This window comes from Gopherus evgoodei, chromosome 5 (assembly GCF_007399415.2).
Source record: "Gopherus evgoodei ecotype Sinaloan lineage chromosome 5, rGopEvg1_v1.p, whole genome shotgun sequence".
Classification (NCBI taxonomy): domain Eukaryota; kingdom Metazoa; phylum Chordata; order Testudines; family Testudinidae; genus Gopherus; species Gopherus evgoodei.
In genome coordinates, this window is record NC_044326.1 from 121,557,778 (window position 1) to 121,581,405 (window position 23,628).

The window sequence follows — 23,628 nt, forward strand, 5'->3', positions numbered from 1 at the left end:
ATTGAACATCAGTCAAAAATTTGATGAGTTTGTGAAAACAGCTAATATAATTCGGTGGTGTATTAACAAGAATGACATATGTAAGACAAGGAAGTACCTGTCCAGCCCTACTCAGAACGGAGGAGACTCAGCTGGAATACTGTGCCCATTTCTGGGCAGCACACTTTAGGAAAGATGTGGATAAACTGGAGAGAGTTCAGCAGAGCGCAACAAAAATAAAAAAAAGATTTAGAAAACCTGACCTATGAGAACGGTTAAAAAAAACCCTCAGGAGTGCTTGTGGCACCTTAGAGACTAACAAATTTATCTGAGCATAAGCTTTCGTGGGCTACAGCCCACTTCATCAGATGCATAGAATGGAACATATATTGAAGATATATATATACACATACAGAGAGCATGAAAAGGTGGGACTTGTCTTACCAACTCTGAGAGGCCAATTAAGTAAGAGAAAAAAACTTTTGAAGTGATAATCAAGATAGCCCAGTACAGACAGTTTGATAAGAAGTGTGAGAATACTTACAAGGGGAGATAGATTCAATGTTTGTAATGGCTCAGCCATTCCCAGTCCCTATTTAAGCCTAAATTGATTGTATCTAGTTTGCATATCAATTCCAGCTCAGCAGTTTCTCATTGAAGTCTGTTTTTGAAGCTTTTCTGTTGCAAAATTGCCACCTGCAGGTCTGTCATTGAATGACCAGACAGGTTAAAGTGTTCTCCTACTGGTTTTTGAGTGTTATGATTCCTGATGTCAGATTTGTGTCCATTTTTAAAAAAACTGGGCATGTTCAGTCCTGAGAAAAGAAGACTGAGGGGAGACCTGATAAGTCTTCAAATAGGTCAAGTTTTGATAATACTGGTGACAACTGTTATCAGTGGTTTTCAATTATTCTCCATGTCCACTGACGGTAGGATAAGAAGTAATGGGCCTTAATTTGCAGCAAGGGAGATTTAGGTGGAAAAAATTCATAACTATATGAGTAATTAAGTCCTGGAATAGTCTCCTAACGGAGGTTGTGGAACACCCATCCTTGGAGGTCTTTATAACAAGTTGGACCAACACCTGTCACAGATTGTCTAGGTTTACTTGGTTCTGCCTCAGCACAGGAGACTGGGCTTAATGACCTGTTGAGGTTGACTTCCAGACCTGCATTTTATGATTCTATAATAGCAGGCGAGAGAGAGAGAGAGAGATAACATGTGTACACCTTCATGTCGCATGTAGAACTCGGCTGATCACAAAACATGTGCCACATAGTGCTCTGCTAAGCTGCAGAATATATGGTGAAACAAAAACAGAAAGATGGTTAAGATGGTTAACTCAGAATGTCTTGTTTTAGGCAACTGAAGATGAAAGTGGAATGTATTACTTGATACAAAGAAAACTGAAATACTTTCAACCTATGCATACAGTTTTTTAAATAAATGCCATTACTATTAATTCCAATATCTCTCATGACAAAAGACAATAAATAAATAAACCACAACTACCACCACGTGCTGAGAGAAGTGAGTGAGATTCTGTGAAGTGTGTATTTTTCACATCTGCATACAGCAAAGTGTATGGCAAACCCAACAGTTGAATGATGGAGGTACAGTCCCACATAAATGGGTTTGCCATTGATAGTAATCAAATCAAAGTTAGGCATATAGCTGTGAAACATGTTGTATAGAGAGAGGTAATCAAAATATCTAAGGACCACTTATAAAATACAGTAGTATCAGTTGGTTTTCTTGTGAATTATATTTCTTCTTATTGCATACAGTAACACCACCCAGGGGAGGAACTGACATTTAGTAAATTGTTTGAGAGCGGGAAGGGAAAGTCATTTCAAAAAATTAGAAGCAGAGCATTAGCCTGAAGTAGCTCCCTTGTTCAGCTTTTGTTAAACATTCCACCTCCCTTCACATTTATAAATTTAGAAACGGAGTCATTCAAGTCAACCTAAGTGTATTTCCTAGAAAAACATCCCCTTTTATGTCTGATGGGTTTGACGCTAGCACCACAAAACAATGAATAGAAGCTCTCTTAAAAGCTCAGGTTTTCCTATATTACCTGCACTGATAAACCAAAGACAACTCTTCCTTGTTTTTATTTTTTCATACCCGCTGAAGGAGAAAGTCTTGCAGTGTTCCATCAGGTTAAGTATGGTACATAGGTCTCCTTCAAAAATACTGTGTTTATTACTTCAACAAACTATTTTCCTTTCGTAATCTGCAGCAATTTCGGTGTTCAGCTGAATTTCAGTGTTCAGCAGATCTGAAAATGTTTCATAATGGAGAGGAAACACTCCTGGGATACAAAACTGCTGCAATGATGAGATATAATATACAGGCAGAAAGTAAAAAAACCAATAACAAACCAAAAAAACTCCTCCATCTACCCTCTGTTGTGAATTCTGGTAAATATTTACAACCTGTTCTGTCAAATACTAATGTTCAGAGCATTTATCAAGGGTGTTATATAGAAGAGTATGTACAGAAACAAAATCTATTAAACGTTCTCTCTTTAACCCAGGCTAAAGCAATCAAGCAATGATTTCTTCACTAGCAAGGTAACAAATTCCAATGTCCCTCCCATAGATACTCAGTCCAATGTGGTTTTCTATAGCATAGGTGAGAAACTGCTTTTTATCCTATTTCTGAGCCAAAGAAATAGCAAGGACAGGATTCTCAAGTGAGGCACAAATGCTTATCTTCTGATTCCTTACAATTTTAGGGATAAATGCCATCACAACACACAATGCTACTTGTTTGAAAATAAATCTAAACCACTGAAAGTACCAAAGAGCAGTTGATTTTAGCCCCTGACTCAGCAAAATTTATTTTATGTACAGGCTTAAGTATCATGATCTTCAATGGGACTTCCTCTTATTTACTGCAATGGCACATGGTTAAAATACTTTGCTGATGAAATAAAGATGGAATTGCTCGCATGCTTAAAGTTAAGCTTATGCTTACGTGCTTTGCTGAATCAGGGACAAACTGCAAATAGAGGGTATTGCAACTTTGTAATAGAATACAAACTGATATGGTAAATCATGTAATAAGTTTTAGAATTTTCTCAATGGGACCTATTCTTGATTACCAGGACAGAAGGATCCCAGGATTCACAAAGAATGTAGGATTGAAGTTGTGATGTAACAACTTCATTGCTGCTGCACAGACTGAGCCAGTATTGTGCAGTGCATATTAGCAGATAATTCAGTTTTTTGACTCTTCAAATGCCCCCTGTTCCATGGAGCCTAGTGAGGAGTGAAGTTTGAAAACACTATAAATGATCATGTTCTGGGCAACATTAATTTATTGATGTACTTCTCCAGTCATGAAACTGATACAAGAGAATTTTGGAATTAGTGCTGTGGTTCTATTACTTTGTAGCTCTTGCATTGCAATTGTACTTCTTACATACATACATACATAAAGCCACAAAAAAAAAATGGTCTATGAATGTAACTTTATGTAGCAGGCTACAAAACTCCAGATACACTGTTTTTAAAAAAACATTAAATGTCATCTTGGCAATTCCATTTCTTTTAAGAATACATCTTAAACAAAAATGTTTGTTCACTTATTTCCTAACAGGCACAACACACACACAGTCAACGGGAGCAGGTCATTCATGGAGTACTGTCCCTGATTTCAGAGGCCTTATACCCAACAATGAATTTCGTCCTCTGACTCCTCTAGCTGCATCTAAACTACAAAGGCTGTACTCTGCATCTACAAAAAGATGCAAAAGGGCAGCTTGGGACATAAGATTTTGTACACAGAACTGTTGTCATAAGCACATGTTCACCTACTTCTCTGAAGCTCACTTGTGGCCTGCACACACAGCTATTAGTATATTTTAGTAGGACTAAAAATGTTGAAAAGATTAATTTACTCCATTCAGAGGATGCTCCTGAGTGTCCTTAAGATTATTCAAGGCTTCATGTTTTCCAGCTGCAACACTAAATCCAGCCTTTGAAATATCACAAAACTTGAAGCTTTGATGCTTGAGATTATTGACTTCCAGAATAACTTGCATAAGTGTAATAGGTTTCCAGATCTGTATATATTTTAATTCTGTATTTTTAATTTCTTTTGTTCTAAATAGTCATTCCACAAAGAAGGTATTTTTTAAATGACAGATTTATAGCACCATCTTGTACCTTCTCAAACAACACCCCTCCCCCCCATGTACATTTAGAAGATAGCTGGATACTACAGAATCTTTCTTTGAATTTCTGAATTCCTTAATTCCTATTTTGCACACTGTTTTATTTTTGAAATTTCAAGACATAACAGTTTCAGGAAAAAAAACACAACACATTTTGGCCACCAACTCTTTGCATCCCAGGCCAAATTTTCAGAGTTCAGGGGTGTGTGTGTGTGGTTGGTTTTTTTTTGTTTGTTTGTTTTTTTACAACTGGCACATGCATTTCTGTACAGGAAATGTATACATGCAGACAGCCAGTTTGTATGTGTACAAATCGGTAACTGGATGCACACATGGTCAGTTGGGTACCAAGGTGGTCATGTGTGCATGAAAGTACTTGAATTGCATATGCTTATCAGATCTATGCTTATATGAATGAATGGCATGCAAATATCTATGTGCAATTACGTGACCCTGATTTTAAAAATCTGGCTTAATCTGTGCATTTATCACTGGGTGATGTTAAAGTGTCCATAGAAGATGCACTTATGGGACAGAATTCTTCTTGTACCTCCTTCCAAATACAATTGCATGAAGTATTAGACAATGGGATATTTTATTTTGGATTCAAATTAAGGATCAAATCTTTCAGTCCTAATTTAGGCAAAATTTATTTCCTTCAGTGAGTCAGTACTACAGAATTGGGTCCAGTTAAATTGAAATTGCTTTTGCTATATATGTATCTCAATGTAATAACTGTATTCATTACAGAAATTGCCATCTACAGTTCTCAGTTTTGATTGAATTTCTAAATTCACATTTTAATATTTGAAGTCAATCAGCTCATGAAATGATCGGGGAAAGGTCAAGTGCCATCTGTTCTATCACTAGATAGTATTCTTTGCCAAAATTGCATAGAAAAAATCCAGAGGTTTCTGCTGAATTGTCTGACACAAGGGAAGACAATGATGTTAAGATAAAGAAACAATGATATGTAATGGTTTTCAGAAATGAGCTTGTTGCAACTTTTACATTTGTTTCAAAAGACATCTTTGTCTCAAGTCCTGTACCTGTTCATAATACACAGCTTTGACAATGGTAGTCTCATCATGCTAGTAAGACCCAGCATTTCTGCTCAAATGTTTTTGCTTAGTAAAAATGAATGTTCACCTTCAAGGGCGCAGAGAAATATTGACATAGAGACCACCTATTTTTAGAAAGAACTATCAAACATTCATCTAGTGCTTTGTACTTTTTCCCTCTTGATCAGCACAGCTGTGGTGAGTAACATTTTGGCAGAGAGAAGGGAAGCATTATCGACAAGTGAATTGTGAAATATAAACAACACAAAACAAAGAATGTGCACAGACATTCCAAAGAAGGTATCCAGGTGTGGTTCTAACTTCCAGAGGTGATCTTCCTCAGTCTCCTAATTGTTATGGAAAATATTAGTTCCTGCCATTCACATGGAATGTTGGTTGTACTATTAATGTTGAGCTACATTTTCAGTGAGCCAAACTGGAATTTAGATGCATGATTTCCATTTAGCCTTATGGAGGAAATGCAAAACTGTAATACCAATACTACACATTGAATGCTTAAGCTCAAACAGAGGCAATCTTTGCCATCAACTTCTGATTATTTTATGTTTCCTTTTGACAATGTTTGTCCATCAGATCTACTGAAACTGCTTAGTATAGTTCTATTTCACTGTAGTGATGCAGCAAAACACTTAAGGAGTAATGTTAGGCACATATTTTACGTTCCATTTTTGAGTCACCATCAGATAGGAGGGAGATAAAAATAAAAGACAAAGCTACCCACTACAAGTATGTTTTGTATGACAGGAAATAATATAATAGGTAACTTGTCTCCAGCCCTTAAAACATCAGACTATCTGTTGAAATACACAAAATGACAGGACTCAAATAAGGTTACCTTCCAAAACAAACAGGAAGTGGAAAAGAGGAGACTGGAAGGGAATGTTAAAAAGGCAATGAAATGGGAAGGCAAGAAGAGAAGTTAAGAGTGAGGAAAAGTCAGACAGAAGGGTAAAGCAATAAAATGACATGAAAATATTCAAATGATGGTGGAGGGAAAGGGAAAGAGCAATGGTGCAGGGGACAATAATTCTTAACAGGGGAAGGAATTTTGATCCTGTGATTAAGGCACTAGACTGGAATGTAGGAGAACTAAGTTGAATTCCAGGCTGTGCCAGCCCTCCTGTGTGTCCTTGGGCAAGTCCCTTACTCTCTGTGTCTCAGTGCCCCAGCTGTATAATGAGGTCAATAACACTTTCTTTTTCCCTTCCCTTTGCTTGTCTTACCTATTTACATTTGTAAACTTTGGGGTGAGGGCTGTCTCTAGCATATGTATGTACACAGCCTAGCACAATGGGAAACCAATCGAGACCGCTGCATGGTACTGTAATATAAATAACAGTGTAAAAGCCTTTGCCCTTTATGTGCTGAAAGTTACCTTGGAATGATTTGAAATGGGGATCCTCTCTGAATAATGTTTTATAGGAGAGGTTAATTCTTTTGACAGCTTTATTTTCTTCTTCATTAGGCAGCGCCTGCAGCCCCCTCATTTTGGAGCAACAAGTCTAGTCACTTTGTCAGATTCTAACCCTGTGATAAGTTTTGATTAGTATATGCCACCTGAACTAGGTCTGTGCTACAACTATCTTCTCAAGTTTATTACCTGTTCAAAAATGATTTGCATAATTGGTATATGTTGCTTTAGGATGCATAGACGTTCTTACCATCTACACAATAAAACATACACTTTAAACTGTCCCTTTTGTGTCAATCCAGGAGCGCTGAAGGACCTGAAAATAAATGGGGCACACTATCGACAGGTTAGGAAAGACTTCAGAAAATTATTTTCCTATTCTATTAATTTAACAAAGCAATGACTTGTATTAAATGCCAGCTGTGCAGCCCGGTTAACGTTCTTATTTTGCTGGAGATAAATATGTAAAAGAAGAGATCATTTTAGTGTCCCACAGCAACATCCACTTGAAATACCACTACTGTGGCTGTTATTGTCTATGTTGCAAAATAAATCCAAAGTGGTTCCATTCAGAGCTGTGTTGACTTACTGTTGTTTCACTCCATGAGCACAGAAACTTATTATCTACTAATGTTTGAGCTCATTTCTCACAAACTTGTATCATCCATACCTCTAACCCTACTATGAGCCACATGCTGTGACTTTTATTCTAATTCTGTAACATCTTAGTCCACAAAGAGTCCCACTGAGTGTAATGGGACCACCTGTGAAATAAGGTACCACTCAGTGGGAGTAAGGTTATTAGGATGCAGCCCTAAATATTTATTCTTTTTCATATATACAATGTTTATCAGTATTAGTCATTTTTCACAGTTCCTTCCTGGACCCTAGGAAAAATGGTTTTGAAATGGGAAAGTCACTTTACCATATTAGCAGCATGGGTTAATCTGATTGATACAATGGCTTCTGTCCAGAAGAGCTAGGATTATAGAACTTGATTGTGATGTGTATTTGCTATAACATGATAATTATGTGATGCCCCCATATCTGACAAGATTTTGCAAACAGTGCAATTCTAGGAATAAAAAGAATAGCTAAACCTTAATAAATCTGAATGAGTTAATAGGAGGGACAGATTTAGAATTCACGCCGTGTAATCTGGGGTAGTGAATGGAGTTACTCCAGATAGACACTGGAGTAAATGATTTTAGATTCTGGCACACAGAATTGCTTTAGGCCTGCACCATATTCAAAAGAGGTTTGTGTGGGTCCCGCTGTCCAATGAAGCTGAGCAGTGTTAGATCTGTTGAAGGGCCTATTGCTTCCACAGTTGTGTGTGTCTAGGGGAGTGAACATGGAAGAAGCAGAGAGGAAGGAGATACAGGAATAGGAAATACCAGGTATAACTGAATTGCAGTATGTAGAATTTTCTATTTTGCAGTTTTCTTGCTAAATGTATAGCTTAACATATTGCTGTTTCATGTCACAAAATATATAACATTAAAATTTACAGGATGTGAAATGCAGCCAAGTGAAAGATATTATTAATTTATTAATTTCTTAAATTATTTCAGTTTTTAACCATAAAGCCCTAATGTTCCAGTAATGCAAGACTCCGCACCCCTTTTTAATTAAATCTACATCTGTTTTTTTTCTTGGTCCAGAATCAAATCCCAAAGCGAGGATTTGCAGGGACTAGCTTGACAATGCACTGGAGTCATCAAGTGGGCACATTTGGGAGAAAAGCTACTGCTACAAATCTGTCAGAAGACGACTTGTTCATGCTTTATTAAAAAGGTAAGAATGCATTTAAAAACATGAGAAATATATAGCTTCAGTGATCCTTTAAGTATATATAATTTATGTTTTTAAATGGACATTTTTCAACTCTTATCTGACCATGAAAAGAAATTAGCTGGAAGTACTGCTTTTCCCCCCTCCCCTTTTTAAATCTATGTATATATGGCAGAAATGGAGACTGGGCACAGTGTACCTCTTTATACAGGTTAGGGATTTCCATTATCTAGGTTTACTCAATTTATTCTTTTTAGACCGTGAAGAAGATTCATTAGGAGTTTTTGAAGTTGAATTAATTTGCTTCCTATTCTGTGCTGTGTCACCTACAAAATCTTCTTTAAAAAATTCAACCAAATGCAGCCTGTTTTTGACAAGCTGATTTGAATGAATTGTTTGTGGAAGTTTTTTCACATTAAACAAGAAAAAGAAGGAGAAAGAGACACTTGAGTCTTATATATATGTAGTGGTTAATGCCAGAGATTGGACCACAAAATAGATAGCACTATAGAAACCACGTCTACATCATTTACAAAACACGTGGATAGAAAACAAAATGTATTAATATTTTTCAGAACCCTCTGCAATTTTTTCAATAACCCAAGAAAATAAAAATCTTGAGAATTCATCTAATGCAATTCCCTCTCCACATACAGGAAGAGAACCCAGTAACAAAACAAGTTGGCAAATTATTTTTAATCTACAGGTACATTTGGTGATTGAGTGCTTTGGAATGGAGAAAGAGGACAAGGTCTATCACTTAGAAAATTCTTAAGCTTTCTATCTGAAAACACTGCACTTTTTCTTCCCCAGAAAAATGAAAAACAGTAATCAGTCAGCTCTGACAGTAATAACTCAAGCAAATGTCAACAATGTTTCTTGTCAACAGTGATCTGGCTTGCAACCATGAGATAAAGTTTTACTGGCAGAGAGCTGTGAAACTTGAAACATTGGTCACAAAAGCTGAGATACAAACTGGCTGGTTGTGTGCAGACTTTGTCAGAATGTGTAGAAGGTGCTTTATGACTTATCACACGCTGTTCGCAACAATGAAATAATGCTGCAGATAAGAGAGGAAGCATACATTTTATTTGTGCATTGAAAATATTAATAGGAGCAAGGTCAATGTGGCAGAGAACTAAATTACTGTAGGGTCTGTGGATTTAGACACCATATGACATGTATGTCTTATCATGCAGATTTTAATTACCTCAGGAGAACACTTCGTATATTGACTGTTTTCCATCAGAAAACATGCATTTCTCATGATGCCCTCTTCATTGGTGATAACATTGTATGTAATGTAATGTTTACCATGAGAGATTGTTTAATGCAGAAAGGGGTTGGTTGTAATACGTTGGACAGGAAAAACAAACCGATAGCTACACAACTTTATACAGACATTGTGACAAGCCAGGCAGTTTGGATTTTGCCTTTGGCAAAATCTCATTTGTGGTGATTCAGTTTTGCAAAAGATACTTTAGTTTTGGGTGTATTTCACATTTGTCCTGTCCTGTGATTATCTGTATATCTCATACTGCAATAATGGTTTTCTTTTCCACCATCCTAATTTTTGGCCTGCTTCAAGAATTGCAAAAAATGCAGTGAGCTAGAGTCAGAATTGCAGAACTATTTATGAAAGCCTTCAGTGAATTCATGAGGACCATCCTTTTATGAAACATTTACATTTCAATCATGCCACCATACTTTGGGTAAAATCCTTGCCTGACTGAAATCGATAGGAGTTTTGCCACTGACTTCATGGTAGTCATGATTTTACCCTTTCTCTAGTTATATGATACTTGTATTAGTGTCTAGATTGTAAGTCCTTTACAACAGGGATCTGTTGCACCCTGACTTTCAACTGTGTATCACCCAGCCTTTCATTCTCATATGTTCCAATTCTATACCTCTCTCACTGAAAGGCCGTGTCTGTAATTGCCCCATGAAATATTCTTTTTCTACCTATGGTGTCTTCTTAGGACATGTGCAAGAGGAGCAACGGTCGCCCCTGAATCTTTCTAGAAGAATGGAGACAAGTCACCACCATCTCTCTCTACCTCAGCCCTTTCCCTCAGGTTCACCCTTCAGCCAATGTTGACAGGCCCTGTGGGATTTATCCATGCACAGACCTACATGCAGTGCCAAATTCTCCCTCCAACCAGCATATCCACCCAGAAGCCTGCATTTGGGCAACATCTATCATCAAACGCCTGACATGGGACATCCTTTTAACCAAAACAAGGAGTGCCATCAGGACCTCCGAGGACACTTCCTTATACCTGCAAACTTTCTCCTCCCTTCCAGAGTTGGAAGCAACGATAAAGGTACTTTGGAGTGGGGTAGCCAGGGCCTGGTGGAGAGTTAGGTTTACAATCGACAAAGAAACTTTATCCATTTACTTAAAGACAACAATGAATAATGTTTAATAATTTAAAACTACCTTCTACAGTATGCACCATTCATTTTGAAATGCCCATTTAAAATTTATGAGCTACAGAAGACCAGTTACTCAGCAGAGGTAAACTGACATATCTCCATCAACTTCCATAATTCTTCAACAATTTACAGCGACTGAAGAGCTGATCCATGTCATCCTGAGAACATTGCCTATAGCTTACAGGCAAGCACGTGGAGCAGTGTGTCCTCTTTGATTGTTTCAAGGAGAATTTTTCTCAAGATTTACACTTAACCCACAGTATGTTGGGAGGAAAGGACTGTGAGTGCCTGCTCCGTGCTGTGTGGCTACTTATACAATATAAACAATCAAGAAAGCTCATTGTGTACTTCACTATTAAGTCTAAATATCTTGGACTGAGGAATTCTTCAGTAACCCTGCAACATACTGTGATGGTACCTTTCCATAAATATGAAATGTAATGTTCTGCTTTTCATAATTTGCAGGGGCAAACAATTAAACTTAGCCCAGCATTTTCCTGCATTAACCAATACTGATTTGATTTCAAGTCTCAGCAGCTGCTGAAATATTTCACCAAGGCTTTATCCTGATCCCACTGAAGTAACTGAAAATTCTGACACTGACTTTGATGGAAGGTAGAAAAAGGCCCCAAAAGAGGAAGGGAAAATAACGATGGCTCAAGGCAAGTTCTAGAAAGATATTTCTGTATTCACAGCGTAGAAAGTCATCCCAGGCCACCACTTAAACCTCACTTAATCCTTTTATGCAGGTTGTGAGAATTAAGTAATGCACAGTGCCATGTGTCAGTCTTCTGGGCTGTGGTTAATTTCACCCTGGGGGATCAATTGCAAGGTAACCAGTGACTAAATATGGAATTCTTGGCTGTGATGGGGACTGAGACATGGAATGAAATGGCAATAATAATTGCTTGATACGGTTTAGGTAAAATTCCACAGACATATCTCATTTTAGAGTTTTAAATTCTCCTCCCACCTTGGCTGCCTACTGCTGCAAACTAGTATGCTACAAATCAAACAATGAAAAGGAAATGCTGTGATGGAAAGCAGTTAAAGTTATCTATGCAGATCACCATTCTAAGTGTTAGTTTAATTAACTGAACTGCTAAAATTATTGTTAACATTCCTGGAGTTTTCTTGATGTTGTCAGTTTCTCCTTTAATAGGCAACATAACACAGCAGATAAAGGAAGTCGGCTGACTGATATGATGCACTACATTATATAAGCTTTTGAAGGGAAAGGTTTCCTTCTACTCCCCCTCCCACTTTTTGAGTATCCCTTTTTTAGGCTCTTTCTGCATCTGAGACACATGCATGAATGTGTGATTCTCTCTCCAGTGGCTGACAAAGTTCCAAAGGAGAAGATTCATCATACTCAGAAGCTCCATAAAGAAAGCTGGATCCCATCTACGATCCCATACATTTTATGAGATCAACACTGAAGAGGTTATAGTTAAGCAGTTAAGGTAATCTTTGTTCTCTTCTTCAGGTAAGATAATGACCAACCACTCTTATCTTGAGTTGGCAAAAATATCTTGCATCTGAAAGACTAGTTAAGTTTGCACAGACCCTTTTTTGTCCTTTACACCCATCCCCACACACAAAATCAAAGGAATGGGGGCTAAAATGGGGGAAAGTTACTCACAAGTCTTATATGCATTCAAAGAATAGAGAAAGAAACTTTGGCTCTGATCCAGCAAAACTCTTCAGCATGTATATGACCCCACTTCACCTTTACTTGAGTATGTATGTTAGTTTATTTATTTCAGTTATGTTTCTCACAATGATGGCCATTATTTAAAAGAGAGTACCAACAACAAGAACAGAATACACCTACTGCTATTACACAGCAAGATAGGGAATTATCCCGGAGTGATGGCTCTGAAACAGGATATATTTCAGACATATTGGTAAGGACAGGCTGTCAAATTGCAAGAGCCTAGTATAAAAGTGTGCTTGGTGACACATACACTCCTTGACAAATACCAATAATTAGCACAGGCCTTGAAACACTGATTGCATTTTATGAAGTTGTAGTTAGTGGTAGAATCAGCAAGAGGTGTGTGTTCCATATATTATATAAGCTGCATTTGCACAAAATTTTAAAGAAACTCTGTTAAAATTTCATAAAAGAACTATATTTAGATAACAATGAGGTTGCACACATTCAGCATGCAACTGAGTTAGCCACACACCTCCTGGGTCACCAAGACCACGTGGAGAGAAAGATTAAAGAGTTTCCTCTACAGCCTTAGCTAACAGCCAGTTGGCTTTTAGCTCATGTGGTAGAGGCTCACGGACTAAGTTCCAGAGGTCCCTGGTTCGATCCTGCCTGCCGATGACCAGGGTCTATCGGTATTGCCCATGCAGTGGCAACCTTCCTTCAAACATGGATAAAAGTGCTAATAAAAATCAGACTCAGAGGTTTTACATGAGTATCATGTGATTTTCCACTCCATCTAATACTCTGTCAAACTATACCACATTTCACAAGAAAAAAAATCCAAGGTGCTTGTCATCACTGAGGACTAAGTCCCTGGTCCTATAGATAATTATGGTGGATGACTTCAATGGAGTTGAGGCAACTGCAATAATTTACCAATGCAAACTCATGTGCAGGATTGGGATGCAAGTTTCAGCTTTCTACTTATAGGTAGTCAGGTGCTAGAGCTGTTCAAAATATGCTACTTTTTTTATAATGAGGAAAGTGTATATTTTCCCCTACTCTCCTTTCATTGGAAAATAGCTGAAAACTTTTTCCTCAAAAGAAAAAAAAAAGAGGAGAGATAATAGACTTGGGTAATATGGAAGTCACAAAAGAGTTGACAGTCATGACAAGAAGGATGAATATGAAACTTGTGCTCAAGAGGAAGAGAACATTGGTGGAGATTCAGCTGAGAATGCTCCTTTAATTAGTTGGAACTTTGGGATATCAATTTTGGATACAATGAGCTGAAAAAGTCTAACCTATTGCTGAAGATAAGACAGGTAGAAAGCGAGGAAAGATCAGAGAAAGTGAAAGAAGTGTGTGTATTTGTGAGTGCATATCATTCAATTCCAAATGTGGTACCCATGGAGAATGAAACCAACAGAGAACAGGAGACCATAATGGATTGATCTGACAGAAGAGGATCTAGCATTGTTGATCACAGAAGATGAATGAATAGAAAACCGAAACAAAATCAGGACAGCAAGGTAACCAAGACCTTGAGGTAAGATGCTAAACCTTTCACAGGTTTCTGATTTGGAGCAAATCTTGTGGATGTGTCTTCCCACAGACATAGCCTGTTCAGAATCAAATTCTACAAATAATGTTGTAGTGGAGGAGGAGTAATTTCTCCAACCAGCTGCTCATGGCTCTTGTATGATTTCATTAAAATTAGAAACCTTTCACAATCAAAGAAGCAGACTGCACTTACAGTCATGTGTGAAGAGGCTTGTATTATGTAATGGCAAAATTCATATCCATAAATGTTAAAACTCTGGTTACAGTACATGGGAAATATAGCTTTTTGTCAGGAGCTGGTGTATTGTACTGAAAGATAAACATAACAAAGTTTCAGTCGATATGGAAAGAGCTTTGGGAAATAAATAATTGGTACAATATAAGGAAAAAATATAAATGTAATGTGCCAGTAATGTTACAGGAGAAGATGCTAGACAGTCATCTCTTTTCCCTTTTTTTCTTTTCTTTAACACTGCAGAAGTTCATTCGGTTGCACTTTTTATGCAGCGCTCTAAGTTTCAAGAAATTCCTTTTGCTTTTTCTGTATAGTCCCATTGTGTTTTTGTTGGTTCATGTCTATGGCTGCACATTTTCATGTTAGTTTATATATGTGCTAACAAGAACAAGCAAGGACAATATTTTTTGCTGTTTTATGTTTTTAAATATATAGGAACATGAAAGAAAGAAAGAAAGAAAGAAAGAAAGAAAGAAAGAAAGAAAGAAAGAGAGGTCCCCTGGCTAAAATAAACTATAATAATTTCAATCTCTGAAACTTTTACTAGAGTCCTTTATGGATACAAAATTTGTATCTGCATCCGATCCACAATCCACAAAAATGATCTGCGAGCATCCACAGATATGAAGTGGATATATGCATTTGCAGGGCTCTACCTGTTACTTCTCTAAAGAGGAGCCCAGAGACCAATGTATAGGGCCATGCCAGGCACCAAGCACATTTGTGGAGGGAGGTGGGAGGAATTCCTTCCCCCCAAATTGCAAACTCACTCTTCAGAGCCTACTTCCAACCAGTTGCTGGAATAGACTACTTGGATTCGTGCCCTCCACTCTTGACTTACAGGAAGGATGAGAGGGTCAAACGTGTAGGGCATCCTCAAAATATTATATTCATAAGTTTGGTTGACTGGAGATTTGACTTTTCAACCCTGCGGATAAGAAAAGAAAAAGGTCCAAGTGGTACTAACGCACCTTTTCCTTGTGATTGAGACAATCTGCTGATGCCATATGACTCTCTCTCTCTTGTGTGCACTCTTCAGCTATATATGGACATGTTTTGGTGATATATTACGGGATTCAAGTTCCAGATTTTTACGTATGCTTTCTATGCAACCAGCAAATAACCTTTTTTATCCTCCACCATGAATTAAATGGCCTACTATTGACATTTGAATGAAAAGACTACTTCAGGGTCACATTTCAAAGCTCCGAGTAACTAAAATGACAAAAAAATGAAGTCTATAATGGTAGTTGAAAAACAATTGAAAATTATTACTGTAACCTTGTAGTCTATGAATTTTTATTGCAAGTGGAAGTATTTAACACTTTTTTGTTAGTAATGCAAAGTTTGGAGAAAACAATATTATGTGGAATTATCCTAGCTGTCACTCCATAATTTTCTATTGTAGTTAAGAATAGAATGAATGGTAGTCAGATCAAAGCAGATATTTACTAGGTCAAAACTGTGGTAGGTTTCCAAGTAATGTTGTTCGTGACCTAATAAATGCCAAGTTGATATGCTATTATACTGTGCACTGTAGAAAGGGCTTAAATCATTCATCTCATGACTATTAACAGCCTTCCACTAGGAGTGATTTTAAACAGCATAGTCTAAGGTAGATTTAAGAAAAGAAAGAAACTGTACACCATCTATTCATACTCCCATACTGCCTTTTGGAAACTGCCTTCACACAATGTAGTTAAATTATCTGAAGGCTGCACATGTCATGTTACCCACCACAGTGTACTTCTTGCTTGTACAATGCATTTAAAATTTCTTTATCTGGAAATCCGCTTTTCCTACATTGAGGAGAAACAATTACAGCTTTTAATTGACACCATTTGTCTTCACTACTACAATTTAATTTTTAGTTTAACTTAACATATTCTAGAAATTTTGACTGGAAAAACAGATATTTAATCACTGTTATTTAGAACAAGTTTATTTGTAGTTAAATGACTTCATTTGAGACGGACTTCAAATTTAAGGTATAATTATAGATGCTTCTAATCATCTGCATTTACAAGTATTTTTATAAAAATTCTCCTGCGTTAAGTTCCATTTACATAAATATTTTATTGTACATAGAAAAATGAATTGATTATCTTATAATTAAAAAGAAAAGTATGTATTACTAAATATGTTAGTGTGGTTTCTTCGATGAATAAATTCCACATTGAAATACTGTGCATCCATAAAGGCCTAATGTGATAGCAAGCCAGCTGAAATCTGATTCAGTGGTATATCCAGTTACACAACATGGATAACAAGGATGAAAACTAGCTTCAATCTGCAGTGTGTTCCCAGAGTGCCCTATCAATATACAGTGCTTTTGCAGCGGTTTCGTAAATCACAGCTATGTTATCTCTTGTACAGTACTTTAAAAAACTATTAATTTGGGGGTAATATTAAGAGATGCAATCTCGTCTTACAGAAGCCAGTGCTATGATATGAAGAGCTCTCGACTCCCGTTAATTTCAAAGGGAGTTTATGATGATATGGGTTGATTCAAAGAACAAAGGAAGAACTGAAATAGCATGTTATGTAAATGAGTAGAACCATTGCTTTGCTAAGAAATATAGGGTTAAAATGATTGGAAATAATACAGAAAAACAAAGAACCATTTGGAGCATATTAAGCATTAGATTGAATGAGTAGAATACTTGGTAAGCATTTAAACAGAACTTGGAGAAGTTTGAATATGGAGATAGAGTGACAACAGAGCATGCAGCAGAGAGATGGGATCCAATGAATAAATATGCAGGTTCCAGTAGTGCCCTCTCTTGGTGAATATTAATCCTATCCTCCCTGCCTCATCCATAAATATATTTACATATCTTTTGAACTCATTGATTCAATTCAGTAACTTTCCTAGTAAGTTACTCCAAATCTTTATTACATTTAGAATGCAAAAGTTCTGCAGTTATTTTAATTTCCAAATGCTGAGCTTAACTCTCCCATGCTTTCCCTTAGCTCTTACAACTGGTAGGGGAATGTAAAATTTTACCAAGAATATCAAACTAATCTCTGTTCACAATGGTACTGTCAGAAAATGTGTCCCACAAAACCAGATGTAGATTGAATCCATTCCTACTGAAAGATCTTAAAAATAAAGCTTATACGGAACATGAAAGTGAAGATTTTATACTTCAAAATGTAGGTTCCCTACAATCTCCAAACATCATTTGGGAAGACTGAGCCTGAGCTAACCTATGCGAACATGTTTTAGCATCTGCTAATCTCTCACAGTGAAGTACCATCAGACAAATTATTAAGAAAGTTAACACAAACTAATAAACCTTCTGTTTAATGGGAATGTAGCCCAAGGTCCAGGGTGCTTCAACAGCAGCTGTGGGAACTACAAGTTGTAGACTACAACCTGCGGCATGTTGGGAAAGCTTCCTGGTTCCTGCAAGGATGTACCCTCTGCTCCGCCAGCAGGAGGTCTCAGCACTGACGGAGTTGGGAGCAGGTAGCAGGAAGCAGAGAGAAGGCTGCGGGACTGTAATCCTGTTCTATGTTCTTTACAGAATAAAGCCTTGGGCCTGGTAGTTTGTCTGACTGGGTCTGGTTGGAGGTGAACACACACACACACAACACAGAGCACACCAAGGAGCTTCAGGGCCCAGTTTCCCAAAGTTGTGTAAAATGTTGCAAGGCAGGCTGCCCCTATATCTTGTACAACCTCATTCTGGGCCAGGGAACAGGAGGGAGGCTTCATGGCTACAGAAAAATTAAATATGGTCTTTCCCCACTTTTAAGAGAGAGGCATTATGAACAAGGTGAAAGAGCAGGCAAGCTGTCAGCAACATATTTGAATAAATAAGAGGCACAGATACTTAGTTTAATAATACAACAAGTAAACACAATTTATAAGCCAGAAGAAAGAGCCAATGAATTCCACAGCTTTTATGGAGGCATGTCTGTACCTGACTGGAATCTTCAATTTTACAATAATCTCAGTACTCTTACGACCTCTGTAGAAGAATTAGTTTATCAAAGTTAATGAACAATGAAAAACGTGAAACAGAGGGACCTGTCTCCTTTGAAGAAACAAATAGGCCATTTAAGTCATTAAATATGGATAGCAACACCTGGAGAGGATACCTCAACAGTAGAGTTTTATAAACTATTCTGTGATCATCTAGCTCTGGTGCTAAAAATAGTCTTTCAAGAGGGGAGGACAAAACACACCTGCATGATACCCAAGATAAAAAGGCCACACAGTGTGTAACCTGAGCGCTCTCTCTGTTTAATGTAGAAATTATAATATGTGCCAAGATATTGGTGCACAAGATGGAGATGTACTCATATAACATCATGATTAGATTTCATAAGGAGGAAATTCTTGTCTTCTAGAATAAGAATTTTGGTACACCAAACAGAGAGACTGTTTAGCTCAACCTACTCTTGCTAGGACATTGCTGAATGCAAAGGAGGAGACTGACAGAGTGGAATGGGGATATCCGTTCCAAACATTATAGTTCTGACCCACCGTTTGTAAAGGTACATTGGCACTATTACTATTAACCTACAGCATGTATTCTGTGCAAAAGAAGCATATCTGACCCTATCAATTTTCATAACTTGATTTATGCTTAAGTTATTAATCACACCTACCTCACAGTTGGCAGTCACGTATTATTGCTTGTATTACTGTATGAGCTATATAATCGCCTTACACATATAGCTACACAAAAGTGAAATCCATTAAAAGTAATACCAAAAAAGAATTATTTTTTGTTTTAGTATACACAGCTCTGCATGCAATACATCACCACAAAACATACTGTACAGAGCTGCAAAACTATGGATGTCACATCGAGCTGTTGTATTTGCCAAGGGAAAAAAGGATCCAGAAAACACCATCAGGCATGAAATAATCTAGAGCTCAGGGAAATCAGAGATGATCTTCATATATCCCTACCATGTTCAAGTACAGTGCTCCTAAGGCTAACGTTTATATCCTGGAGAATTAGGATACACAGGAATGTAAAGCAGAAGATAGGGCAGCCCTAAATCATGGTTTCTGTGCAAAGCTATGATGGCTTTGCTGAGGAATTTACAATTTTACATACTATTGCCCCCCTTGTGATTGCTCCATGTAAATGGTGAGTTGTACCAGATTGGCCCTGTTCAGTGGTATAACATCAAACCTCTGAGCTATGTACAGTATTGCTATCATTGGCAGTTTTCTGTAGTCCCTGTTGTAAGTCAGATAATTTTTCTTAGCTGGTCAGTGTGTTACCTATGGAAACATATGTCCCATTTATTTCTACTGTTTTGAAAGAGGGCTTACTTGTTTTGCTGCTTCAAATTATTTTCTCATTCATGATTACTAAGCCTCCTCTTTTGTGAAACAGAGCTAGGAAAAACAAACCAAAGAGCCAAATCAAACGTACTAAAACGCCCTTTGTTAAAATTTATTAAGGTAATAAACCATTCACTTATCACTTCAGAACAGTTCACCTATGGCTTTTCCCTCTTCCTGTATATTTACTGGCTTGCATGGACACTATATGGGCACATTTTCATATCTTATTCACAAAATCAGAATTTCAGTATCTAATGATTACAGTGGATTTATCAATATTGTATCTTTAGTTTCCAAGCTTCCCTCTGGCATTTTTAAAATGCACTGTAACTAGTAACCGAAATTCTCTTCTGTATTACTGGAAAACAACTATAAGAAGCCAAAGTCGCTTTTTAACTGCTGCTACAAAGTAAAACAGAGCTCAGAGGATAACAACAAAGAAATGAGAATCTGAGTCTCATTAATAGCCAAGTAATCATTGTCACAGACATGGCTGGGAGTCTGTATAAACATGAGAGACCTTCTTTAAATAGCAATTTTTAAAAGTTTAATATAAAGCTGGCTGACAGAATCTGCTCTGAATAAAGTTTTGAAGCACTTCAGCATCAATATCATGACATTAATTTGTGCTACAAAATGAACTCAGTATTCTGAGCTCAAGCTGTTCATAAAAACAGAGACCTGGAACTCAAGACAAATAATCTCAAATCTAAAGTAGGAAAATGAAAACTACTCATGAATGCAAATGCTCAGGTCTCCCTGCCATAAAGAAAGTGCATGGATTCCTCCTTTAGCTTCCCCATTAAGCTTTGGTCTGTGACTCTCATGCTTTCAGGTCCAAGTACTTACATGGGTCTCTATTTTCTTGTCATTAAAAAAACAGATCTAGTCATTATTTAGAGCAAGGAAAAAAAAAAAACAAGGTAAAACCAACAGAGACCTGAGGACATGAGAATATTCTCACCGCATTGTGTGTGTGTGTGGAGGGTTCTTTACCCAGCTTGTTGGAAAAAAAGGGGCACTGCCCATTTAAGAGGTCCCTTACAACCAGTGGGGAAGAGAGAGCTGCAGACCTAGATCTCTTAGTATCCAATCCGAGGAACATTTCTGGGCACCGTGCACACCAACTTCCATAATGCTATGGTGGGGGTGGGGGCAGACGAAAGGATTTGTCCAGTAAGAATAATGATTGATACAGAAATGAGACCTATTGGAGAGGGCCCCTCTTGATTCATGGTGATGAAAAACCACTTACAATACACCAATTTGTTCTGGTTTTCAAAAAAGGGGTTACAAAATAGAGGCTACCGGGCACAGGAATTTGTTCCCACTCTTTCAGGATAGGGGCTGCAACAGCTACAGGCTGCAGCCCAACTAGTGCTAGAGGCCACAGCAATTCAGGCAATTGGGTAATGGCATTCAAGTGCATACAGGACATCAGTAAGACCCCAGGTACAAATTCTGAGCTATATTTTCTTGTATATCCACCTTCAGGTAATACAAACAGGCACAGTACTGTATACTGGGCACACCGGCAGGGCTTCCAGGTCATTGGGCTGTTCACATCTGAGCTTAGGGAGTGTGGCATGGTAGGTGCCATGGAGGGAGGGCATGGCGTGCTACGGCATCAGCTAATGCCCCTTGCTACATTGTTTGGCAGCCTGGGAACAAACGATAGGTGCATCTATTACTCACCTCAGCAAAACAAAAAAAGGAATCAGTGAATATTTGAGACTCGGCAGAGTTGGGGAGTAGCAGCCAAATGTTTTGCTGGTGCCTCCTTATGGCAGCTGTCCAGTGCGGGTACTCGGTATGGAAGGGCTACAGTTATCAGATAAAATGGATTGGAAAAGGGTTTGAAGGGAAGCGTCCCTTAAGGGAGCTGAGGAAGGGGTGGGGAAGGTTGGGCTCTGTCCTAGGTCTCCTTTTCATAGTCCCCTTTAAGAGAGTTGAAGCAGGGAATTCGGGGTTCCTATGACTGCAAAAGTGGGGAGCACATCCCACTCCTTTTAAAGCTCCCTTTCACCTCAATTGAGAGGAGAGTGTTGGGGTCCCAATAACAGGATGGCTGGCCAGGTTCGGGTTGTTTGAAATGATTAAGGTAAGGATGATGACCTGCACTGAACAATCTGTGGACTGGTACTAGCATATATTTTAAGTGAATAAAGTTGTGGCCTAATTATACCACTTCCATTGTCTCCTATCTTTCTTCTGGCATGGGTGGACAATTGAAGTTCTCTCTTGATGAATTACCAAGGGGTGAAAGCAGTATCTCCATTTGTAACAAAAGAGATGTTCTTTAATGTGCTTATAATTGTATCTGTTTTTCAGTACACGGTTTCACTGAGCGAGAATGTTTTGACAACTGAAATCGCTTCCAAATAGTAAAGTAATACCAGCATTGTTTATTGAGCAACTGGAACACATGCAAGATCAGAGCACAAATAAAAAGCAGCAGGATATCAAGTAAGCAGCTCCTTACTGTCTCATATGTTCTTTTACCTAATATAAAATATTTTTTTAAGATAAAAGACAATGCCTTTGTCATAACTCTCCTCAAATTCTTGATGACAGTTTCATATTTTCCCCCATCTTCCTGCCATTATGTAATAAAGAGACCAGGTGAAGGAGGGCAAAACGTATTAATTGAATTTCAAACAAGTATAAATCTGTCACGATTTTGGAATGTAAATGTTTCCTCCTCCCCTTTCCCCCCACATTTCACAGTTTTACTGAGCTTGCCAAATCATCCTTTTGTCCTCTAAAAGCATTCTGGAACAATATCTCCTGATGGCAGTGACATTTAAGTGATGACAGCAAAGCTGATAAACTGATTATTGGGTTACTATCATTTCCTATTTTTCTCCTCCAATTGGAATAAGAAATAGCTTAGTGTCTGCACTGTAAAACCTGGGGGGGTGGGGGAAGGGAGAGAGTAGTCTTCCATGTAATTTCCTTCTCAATATAACTGGGTCATTTCCAAGCTAAAATGTATCCAGGATGGCATTGCCATGAACTGACTTTACTCTTTCCTTTACAATAAAATGCTTTTTTAAAAAATCACACAGAGTAATAGATTGTGCCACCGTGTACCATTCAGTAAGAAAAAATAAAGATGGATTATCTCACTTATAACATTCAGCACTCAACAATTCCTCTAAAAACTACTACTCTACAGATGGTATTTTTGAACATTCTGTAGATGTCATATAGCGTCACTAGGAGTCTGAAATGTCCCCACAAAGCAAATATTCGGCTTTGAGATTTTTTTAAAATATAAACCACATATTAAGAGGTAAAACACAGTAAGTGCTAAAAGCAAGATCCGCCATTGTCAGTATACAGAAAAGCAGGCACTACGCTCTGTTGCTTGAGACCTCAGCTGTGCTTCTATTGAAGTCAATGGCAAAACCTCTGTTGTCTTCTGAGGAAGCAAGTTCAAGTGCTTAAATAGAAAAAGAGATCTTCTTTTTCAGTTAGGGCCAAATTCTGATACATTTACTGTGATGCTACAGCAGCACTGATTTCAAATGGGATTATCCATGGAGTAAAGGTACAGTTCTGTAGGATGTCAAATTAGGCCCTTATTTAGAAAGCTAGGTATCTACTTTCTAACTGATCCCATAAGCGACATGGTTAGTAACTGTTCTGTTAGAGAATGCTACAAATGAAGGAGTTTTAAAATATCATTTTGATCAATTTTGTGCCTAGAAAACTACGACAAATGTTCTGCTTTTTGATACAGCTGCAAGGAAATGGGAGAAGGAAAATTACCTTCTGCAGCAGGGGGAAATAAGATGTATCAAGTGTCATATAGTAAAAATGACACCACAACATGCAAAATATTTTCTAGAACATGCAAAAATAAATCTTGGATTTGCACCTGAAGATTTGACAGAGGACAGTATTTTAACACTGAACTGTGGGCCCCTCCTAACAATTATTCAGAGTGCTCTCTTCCTATGCCT

General features: G+C 37.7%; 1 protein-coding gene and 1 long non-coding RNA gene across 3 annotated transcripts in view; one reads left to right on the top strand and one right to left on the bottom strand.

Annotated features, from left to right (window-relative positions):
• Positions 1 to 12,345, top strand: part of LOC115652590 — a 73,500-nt gene extending 61,155 nt beyond the window's left edge. The window contains exons 2-4 of the long non-coding RNA XR_004000690.1: positions 8,320 to 8,452; positions 10,432 to 10,776; positions 12,224 to 12,345. This is a non-coding gene — a long non-coding RNA (uncharacterized LOC115652590). The remainder of the gene's footprint in view (positions 1 to 8,319; positions 8,453 to 10,431; positions 10,777 to 12,223) is intronic.
• Positions 1 to 23,628, bottom strand: part of CCSER1 (coiled-coil serine rich protein 1) — a 1,155,265-nt gene that overhangs the window by 24,450 nt on the left and 1,107,187 nt on the right. The gene's annotated exons all lie outside the window — the stretch shown is intronic.